The sequence below is a fragment of the Vombatus ursinus genome, unplaced genomic scaffold (assembly GCF_900497805.2).
Source record: "Vombatus ursinus unplaced genomic scaffold, bare-nosed wombat genome assembly UNPS02014168.1, whole genome shotgun sequence".
Lineage (NCBI taxonomy): Eukaryota > Metazoa > Chordata > Mammalia > Diprotodontia > Vombatidae > Vombatus > Vombatus ursinus.
In genome coordinates this window covers 2,861,770-2,871,331 of record NW_020953946.1, presented here as the reverse complement: position 1 = coordinate 2,871,331, position 9,562 = coordinate 2,861,770, and the positions used below count along the sequence as shown (strand labels likewise).

General features: G+C 37.1%; 1 protein-coding gene across 1 annotated transcript in view; it reads left to right on the top strand.

Annotated features, from left to right (window-relative positions):
* Positions 1–9,562, top strand: part of RP2 (RP2, ARL3 GTPase activating protein) — a 42,300-nt gene that overhangs the window by 607 nt on the left and 32,131 nt on the right. The window lies entirely within an intron of this gene.

Here is a 9,562-nt window from a genome sequence, read left to right as displayed (position 1 = left end):
GGAAATTTAAAGTGACCCCCTGAATTTAGACTACTGCACTGGTACTTTCCCTGGTGACCACCTTTTGCCTCGCCAACCACTTGTCTGTGTATCATTAAAGGTGTCAGGTGCGTTACATAGCCCCAGATAAATGGGAAACTATCAACCGAGGGAAGGTTTTAGTATGAAGAAAAGGAAATTGAAAGTAGCCGCCTTCCTAAATATATGCCACTGCAAGGTTGCCTTCCTTGATGAGCACCTTTGCACCGCTCTCCACCCCTCTGTGTATCATTAAAGGTTTCGGGTGCATTGCATAGCCCTCATAAGTAGGAAATTACCAATGGAAGGAAGGTAGGTATTAGCAGGAAAGGGAGATTGGGAAAGGAAGCTGAAAGTAGCCACCGTATCTATTACCTGCATAAACTACTGCACGTGCGCCTTCCTTGATGCGCACCTTTCCCCTCCCGACCACCTGTCTGTGTATTATCAAAGATGTCAGGTGCATTACATGACCTCCTACAAAAGCACCAGCTGGGAAGTAGGTAACGGTGTCTGTTCTGACTTAGCTAGCCCAGCACTCCTCATCAGTTTCTGCAAACTGGGTTTTCTGTGGTTCTCATTTTACAGGAAGGAAGTAGTGAAGTCTCAGCTTTTCTCCTGTTGCTTCCTATTTGCTAACCCTGCCCAATAAGTACAGTTGCTTTCTGTATCTTAGTATGTCTCAATGAACTGAAAACTTTTTTCTATTAAAATTGAAGTAACCCAAGATGTTTCTCCCCTCACACGAGAGATAGTGAAGTGATGAAAATTGTGTCCCCCCTTTGGAATATATAAAAGTAAGGGTGAAATGGCTCTTATTGCAGGGAACTGTTTTACAGCGTATTTCAGTTAAAGAAAATATTTTCTTTTGATATTTGTATGTAAAATGTTTATGTAATATGTGTTAATATGTAAAAATGTTTTCTTTAGAATTGTTTAGGGATGCATAATAGTCATGAGTTTCATAAGGCTTCCTCTTTCCACATAATAGTTTACTTATATTCAGTTCATAATTTTAAGCATGATCAGCTAAACTGCTGAGTTATTGAGTAATACAAAATGAATACTAATAATAGTTAACATTCACATAGTGCTTACTATGTGCCAGGCACAGTGCTAAATGCTTTACAATTATTATCTTATTCTGGTCTCACAACAACTCTGGGAGATAAATGCTATTATTATCCCCATTTTATGATGAGAAAACTGAGGCAAACAGATGCCAAGTGACTTGCCCAGGGTCATATGGTCATCCTGATTCCAGGCCCAGTGCTCTATCCACTGGACTACCTAACTGCCCCATCCTCTTTCCTTTTGCTTAATAATCAGTCAAGTTAACAGTTTTATTGTAACTTAATGTAACAGTCCTAATTAAGTGTACTGTTGAACAATTTTTTCCTGTAATTTCCAGCCTACATAGGAATTTATTAAGGTATATCCAGTTCTTGACAAGTGTGGGAATTGGGAAATTGTAAGATAACTTCTTTCAGTCTTTATTTACTTGCTCTTTTTCTAATAGTTTTTTATTTTATATTTTATCCCTCTTTGACAGAAGCAGTCTTAAGATTGTGAAAGATATTGTGTCATCTCTTTTATAGGAGGAATGTAGGTATTTTAAGATTATTTTTAGGACTAACTTAAACTTAAGGGAGGAAAGAAATCCAGTCTCTGAAAATGACATTTAAATTTCTCCAACTGATTAACATAAGTAAAATTTAAGTTGTCTTTTTTTATTTTAATTTTAATTTTTAAAAATTTTTTTAATTTATTTTGATTTATTAACAATCACTTCCATAAGTTTTTGAGTTTTAAATTTTTCTTCCCCTCCTTCCCCAAGACGGCTCAAAATCTGATATAGGCTATACGCGTACATTCCTATTAAACATATTTTCCTGTTAGTCATGTTGTAAGGAAGAATTAGAACCAATAGGAGGAACCACAAGAAAGAGGAAACAAAACAAAATAGAAGAAAAAAATAGTATGAAATAGTATGCTTCAATCTGCATTCAAACTCCATAGTTCTTTCTTTAGATGTGGATAACATTTTCCATCATTAGACTTTTGGAGATGTCTTAAGTTGTCTTTTTTAATATTTATTTTTTATTTTCTTCAAACTTGAGTCCCAAACTTGATGACAGTGCTTTTACTCTGAATTTGTAGAATTTAGCAGTTTAACCTATTGATAGCTTCATAAGTTAAGAACAGTTTTATACTGCCATATAAACATAGTTTTTAATGAATCGAAGAGTCTTTTATTGTGGGTGTCATTTTTATTTTTATCTTTACACAACTTCTTAAAGAACACTGATTCAAAAATAAGGGAGTGCATTCTAGCAGCTGTTGAATTTTGTTTGCCTTCTTCCAAATGAATGGGAAATTTTTACCATTTTAGAGTTCTCTAGGGCAAGAGCCCTGGTTTTCTATTTTCCTATTTTTCCATGGTTCCTAGTGTGATATTCTATGTGTAGTAGGCACTCAAGGGAAGGTGACTTGATTTTTGAAATGTAGCAAATAGCAAGGCATTTTATTACTTTCTCAGTGCTTTAATTCATGGGAACATAAACAGCAAAAAATTAGTTTTAAAAAGACTTAAAACACCAGAAAGATCACTGGTCCTGGTGTCAAAAGATCTGGGTTCAAATCCCAACTCTGATACTACCTGTGTGACCTCAGGCAAGTAACTTATCCTCCCTAGGTTCAGTTTTGTCATATGTAGACTGAGTGGGTTAGGCTAGATGACCTCTATAGTCCCTTCAAGTTCTCGATTTTTGATCCTGTGTTAACCACTGGACCCAGGTGAAAATCTTTTTTCAAAGCTGTAGGCATGTAAGGAAGGAATTAGATAGAATTTGGGGCCATGGAAACCCTGACATTGTTCTTCCTTTTTTTTGGGAAACTGCCGTCTTTTTAGATTTCATATTTATAATAGTCAAAATCATATGTAAATCTGGACATTTAAATCTGGTTCATAATCTTCTTAGCCTAAATTTTGTATAAGCCATTATAGCATAAATGTTCTCTAATTCCTAAGTGAATATCTGTGGCATCAAAACTGTCTTACTAGCTGATAAAAGAGAGTACTTCAAAATAAGTAGGTAAAAAAGTAAGACCTGGAGTATACAGGTATGATATGGTCTATGTATATAAAATAAAAGGTTATGTGTTATTTGAAAATCTATAGGATTGTTTAAAAGATGGCTTTAACATTGAGTAGGCAACCAATTTTAGAGCTAGTGTCCCAATCCTCATCTTCCATTTCATTTTGGGACAAGTGTAATAAGTATGAATTGAGGTACCGAAAATTATATGAGTTGCCTAATAAGAATATTTAAACTGTGTAATTTAAAAGGTCTAAAGCCAGATAGGGAAAACATTTAAGCTTTCTAGGCCATTGTTTTTATAAGTTGTGCTATCAGTATTTTGCTGAGGAGGATCTCTTGGGCTTTGATGAGCTGGAGAACTGAGTTGATCTTAGGGGACTAAAGCTAGGAGAAACTTTCTTAATTAAAAATAATGTTTGGGCAATTGTTGTGATAGCAACATACTGTGTGGTCAACATTGCAAGAAGCCCATTTTCTCTTGCTGCTTACTTTTGGGAGAAAAAACCCCCAAACATCTGACTGTTACAATATAGAAAATGAGTATGGACAGCATTCTGAAAGACAATACCCTAGGTAAATTATTCAACTAATGCCTACTCTGGGGTTGTATAGCACTATTCAAAGGCATTGCAAGTAGTTTAAAAAGTAGAAGATAGGAGGCAGCACTGGCCCTGGAGTCAGGAGGACCTGAGTGCAAATCGGACCTCAGACACTTGAAACTTACTAGCTGTGTGACCCTGGGCAAGACACTTAACTGCATTGCCTAGCCAAAAAAAGAAAAAAAAAAGTAGAAGATAGTCCCATTCTTCAGGTTGGGGAAAGTCTTGGGGAAATAAGCTGTGCACATTTGAAATACTTAAAATTTGAACATATCAAAAGAAGTTGTATAGAAAGTAAATGTTTGGGAACTTTACTTTATCCTGTTATTTTTACTAAGATGCCTTTCCATGGACAATCTGAGTTGTTCACTGGTTTTACCCTGCCAAGTAATGAAAGTACCAGAAGAAGGCTTCTAGTGCTTTGGGTAGCAGAATTTGATATCGGGGTCATTAGAATTAGCAGAGATTTTAGTGATCATCTGAGCTCCATTTTTCAGATGAGGAGAAGGTAAGGTGTTAGAATAGAAGGAGCATTGACTCTGAATTTTGAGAACTTGGGTTCTAATCACAGTTCTGGTGCTCACTTCTCTGGGTTTCAGTTTCTTCCTCTGTGAAATGAGGGAGTTATGCTAGGTAGCTTCTAGATTCCTTCCAGTTCAAGATCTATGATGCTTTGAAATTGAGACACAGAGCTGAAGTCTCAGGGCCAAAATCACGCTCTCCCACCTTTCCTTCCTCATATAATGCCTTACATATAAATACGTAAATGCTTGGATTGGAGATAATGGGAGATAAGACTAGAAAGAGGTTGGGGCCAAATCATGGAGGACCTTGAATACCAACCTTTTGTACTTGAATTTGCAGGTACTGGTGGGCCTTAAAAATTTTTGAGTTCAGGAGTGACATGATTGTCATGTGCTTTAGAAGTTTAATTTGATTAGTGATGTTCTGAATGTATCCATCAGAGCTGGAAAGAATTTTAGAGATTCTCAAGTCCAGCTCTTGGTGATAAAACACCTTCTACCAATGCAAAACTGCAACAATTTTGCAACTTAAATTTTTGCCTGGGCACTGAGAAGTTAAATGACTTGCCCGAGCTACCCTAATGGTATTTATCAGAGGCCGGACTTGAATCCACATTATCCTGACTCTAAGGCTAATTATTCATCTTCTATACTATGATCTATCTCCAGATACTTATATACTTTATTGTTGTGCAGTCCTTTCAGTTGTGTCTCTTTGCGGCCTCATTTTGTGATTTTCTTGGCAAAGATACTGAAGTGGTTTGTCATTTCCTTCTCCAGCTCATTTTACAGATGAGGAAACTGAGGCAAACAGGGTTAAATGACTTGCCCAGAGTCACACAGCCAGTTATTATCTGAGGCAGGATTGGAACTCAGGTCCTCTTGATTCTAGGCCCTAAACTCTACCTACTGTACTACCTAGCTCTCCACTTACATAATACACATTATATATTTAGGGGAATGACAGCTTGATCAATATGATGAGGTTACAGTGGGTGAGTCTCTCTTTTGTCTCTCCCTATGAAGGGTATGGGAGATGCTTATCCTTCTTGCCCATTCTGCTGCACTTAAAACTGTTGAACATTCTCACTTTTTGGATACTCTCTCTTTTCTGGGTTTTTGTAGTGCTGCTCTCTCTTGCTTCTTCTGTTAGTCTTATTGTGACTCAGTTTCCATTGCTGACTTATCTATATCTTGCCCCCAATCTGCATAAGAGTCATGTAGAATATAGTTAATTTTTCATGTATTGATGATTATATTGATTGATTTATTAGATAGACCATACTGTATTAGGTCTGTTATAAGGATTTTTTTTGTATCTCCTTGCCACTCTTAACATTGTGCTTGAAATAAGGTTCATATGCCCAGGCAGTGCCCCCTCGGCATCAGTGCTTAGTGACCTTTGCTTCAAACCCACAACTGACTTGGTCCCTAGAAAACTGTTAACCAGACACACTGCTATTTAATGGCCCCTGCCGGGATGGCCTATAGCTGATGACCTGTGAAAAGCCTGACAAAGGAGTTGTGGGACATTGCCATAAGCTAATCTTGGGAGCTCTCTCCCCACACTCATAGGAGTCCCTATGCTTCTGATGGGATATCCCAAGGACTAGGGGACCTTCCAGGGACTCCCCAAGGTCTGTAAAATCCCTCAGCCCCTGAGCATGGATGGTCCTCTACCCAGAGGAAGGTCTTGGATCTAATTGCTTAGGAACCACTGGTCACTCTAATAAATTGCTTGGATGTTCCCCAAGTCATTTTTCTGGGACCCCTTCTCTCTGATACTCTCTCATTGTTTGATTTTATGTTTTCCCACAGGTTTAGTTATCTTTTCGCAGATAAGTCTTAGATCCATATACTCACCTAATTTATAATTTTTTTATAACTCTTTTTGTCTTCACCTAGATTTCATACAGTCTTCTTCCTCTTTTCCTGTCCTAGAAAGATATTACTTATAAAAATCAATTTATAGAAAAGGAAAAGGAGGAGAAAAATTTCAGTAAAACTAGTCCACACATTGAAAAAAATCACTGTGTTCTACTCCTGTGTACTTCAGTCTTTGCAAAGGAATGGAGGTGGGTGAATGTCTTCTCATATCTCTTCTCTGAAGCCAAGTTTGTTCTTTATGATTTTGTAACATTCAGTCTTAGTTGTTTTGTGTTGGTGATTCTTTCCATTTCCATTCTTCTAGTCATTATGTTTTTTTCCTGATTCTACTTACTTCACTGTGTATCAGGTCATGTATGCCTTTCCATGCTTCTCTATATTCGTTACGCTTGTTTCTTATAGCAAAGTAACTTTCATTCCATTGATGTACCAAGATTTGTTTAGTTATTTCTCCAATCAATGGGGGTCTGCCTTGTTTCCAGTTCTTGAAAACAGGGACTATCTTTTACTTTTCTTTGTATTTCCATCACTTAGCACAGTGCTTGGCACAAGTAGGTGTTTAATAAATGTTTATTGACTGACTGGTGTGTATGGAGCCATTCTTTTAAATATCAGTGCCCTCCTTAGAGTATATGGCTGTCAGTGGAATTTTTGAGTCAGAGGGTATAGACGTTTTAGTAACTTCATTTCCGTGATTCTAGCTTGCTTTTTCCAGGACACAGCTCTACCAACAATTCATTAGTATGCCTGTTTCTCCCTTCAACATTGAGGATTTCCATGTTTTATCATTTTTGCCAATTTGCTAGATGTGAGTTAAAACCTCAGAATTGTTTTAATTTGCATTTCTTCTTTTTACTAGTGATTTGAAGTATTCTTTCATGTGATTAACAGTTTGTAGTTTTTTTGTTTTAGGGAAAAAATATCAAAAATATTTTCCCCAACTCTATCACTTCCCTTCTTATCTTAAATACATTAATTTTGTTTGTATAAAAGCTTTTTAATTTCATGTAATCAAAATTAATTTATCTAATTGCCTTAATTCCTTATTTGGTTAAGAATTCATTTTTATTTACTTACTTTGTTATAGTATGATCTCTATATTCAGGTCACATGTTCATTTTTAATTTATTGTGAAATGTGGTATAAGATGATGGTCTAATTTCTTCCAGATTGCTTTCCTGTTTTCCAGGAGTTGTTCTCAATTAGGGAGTTTTTTCCAAAGTAATTTATATTTTCAGGTCTATAGAATACTAAGTCTAACTCCAGTTTCTCTTCTAAGCTCTGCTTCTGAAGTACTTACTGGATATTTTGAAATGGAAACTTTGTAAGCATTTCATACTCAGTATTTCCAAAATAGAGCTCATTTATCTTTTCAACTTTGACATGTCTGTCAAAGGCACTTCCATTCTTCAAGTCACCCGGGTTTGCAACCATGATGTTATCTTCAGCCTTTCATGTTACACAAATCTAATCAGTTGCAAATCTTGTCATTTCTTCCTCTACAATATCTTTTGTATAGTCACCTTTCCATAGCCACTGCCACAGTGTAGGCCTTCATCACTTCATGCTTGGGTTATTGCAGTGGCCTGCAAATTGATCTTTCTTCCTCAGGTCTCTTGCCTCTCTAATCTGTCCTCCACATGGCTGCCAAAGTGATTTTCCTAAAGTGCACATCAGGCCATGTCATTCTCTTGCTTCATAAACTCTAATATTGCTATTACTCTGTTACCAATAGCTCTATTACCTCTAGGATTGAATATAAACCCTTCTATTTGGCATTTAAGGCTTTTAACAACTGAGCCCTGACCTGTCTTTGCAGCCTTATCATACACTTTTCCTTTTCTCACAGTTTACAGTTGGTCGACCTGTTCTTTTTGCAGTTTGTTATACACAGCATTCTCTCTTGCATCTCTTGCCTTTGCACTGGCTTTCCTTCATGCCTGGAAAACATTCTTCTCAACTCCATCTTTCAAAATCATTAGTTATACTTAAGACTCAGCTCTAGTGATACTTTCTGCATGAGACTTTTTTGATCCCTCTAGCTGCTTGCACTTTCTTTAAAAAAATCACCTTGTATCTTTTTTTGTAAATATTTTGTCCATATCTTTATAGATATATGTTGTCTCTTCTGGTGGAATGTAAGTTCCTTGAGGACAAAGGATGTTTCTTTTAGTCTTTGTATCACAAAGGCACATACTAGGCAATTAAAAAATGCTTATTGATTGACTTTAACAACTCCTTGAAAAGAAGGGTATTTTCTCCTCAGCCTGGGTAATTTAGATCCATTCATACCTCATTGAAGATAAATGATGAAGTCTCAGTGTTTGGGGATGATTTGATTGGCTCATTCACTTGATACTACCCAGAGATGGGTTCCCGTGAATAGACCTATTCTATCTTCTCTCCAGGAGAGCGCCTTTGTGGGAAAACCTACTCCTTTGGGAGGCTGGAACCCAGAACTCTCCTGGATTTGAAACTTGGCCTAGTTCAGGAAATATTCCCCTCTCCTCTGAGTTAAACCTGAGATAACCTGAGTTAAAATCTGGCCTCAGACCAAACACTTGGCACTTAACTAGCTGTGTGACCTTAGGCAAGTCACTTAACCCCAATTGCCTAAAGAAAAAAATAAAACAGTAGCAGAACCCCCAAAATGCACCATTCCAATCATGATGTTGATTCGTTCAGAAGACAGAAACAAGGTAGAGTAACAAAAAGTGAATCTAAGAGGAAGTTGGGTGCAGGATTATCAAGGGACCTGGCACTGTCCAGGACATTGCTTTTCCTCTGGTGAAATTGTATCAAAGAAGCAATTTGAAACAGCATTTCAGATGTCCATAACAGTTTAACAAATCACTGCCTGAGGAAATTTTATTAATTTTTAATAGGAGGCAGTATGACTCTGGACTCAGATGACCCTACTTCAAATCCTACCCCTGATGCTTAATAGTTGAGTAAGTTACTTAATTTTCCCGGGCCTCAGTTTCTTTATTTGCAAAATGTCATTGGACTAGTTATTTCTGAGATCCCTTCCAGCTTTAGTTCTATAATGCTGTTTATGATCTAGAAGGTTGGCTTGAATGGGTTCACATGGGTATTATGTCATTAGCCCTTGGCAGGTACTGTTATCCTCTGTTGCCTTCCTCTCTGATTAAGTTCCGGCTGAAACTCTGACTGATTTTTCCAGTACAAAGGAATGACTTTAATCCACAATAGTCTGAAGTCAGGCAAATCATACTGGGATGCTGAGACTTAATCACTCATACTCAATGAGGTGTGAATGGTTTGACAAATATTGAGACCCAACAAAACCCCTCAGCTCTCTCAAGGAGTTAATAGCATGTCCAGTCCATTTTCCTAACCCACTATATCTAGGTTCCTGACAGATTCCAAGACTAGTCCTGATCTAAACCATATTTCTGTCTCCCCTCCTACC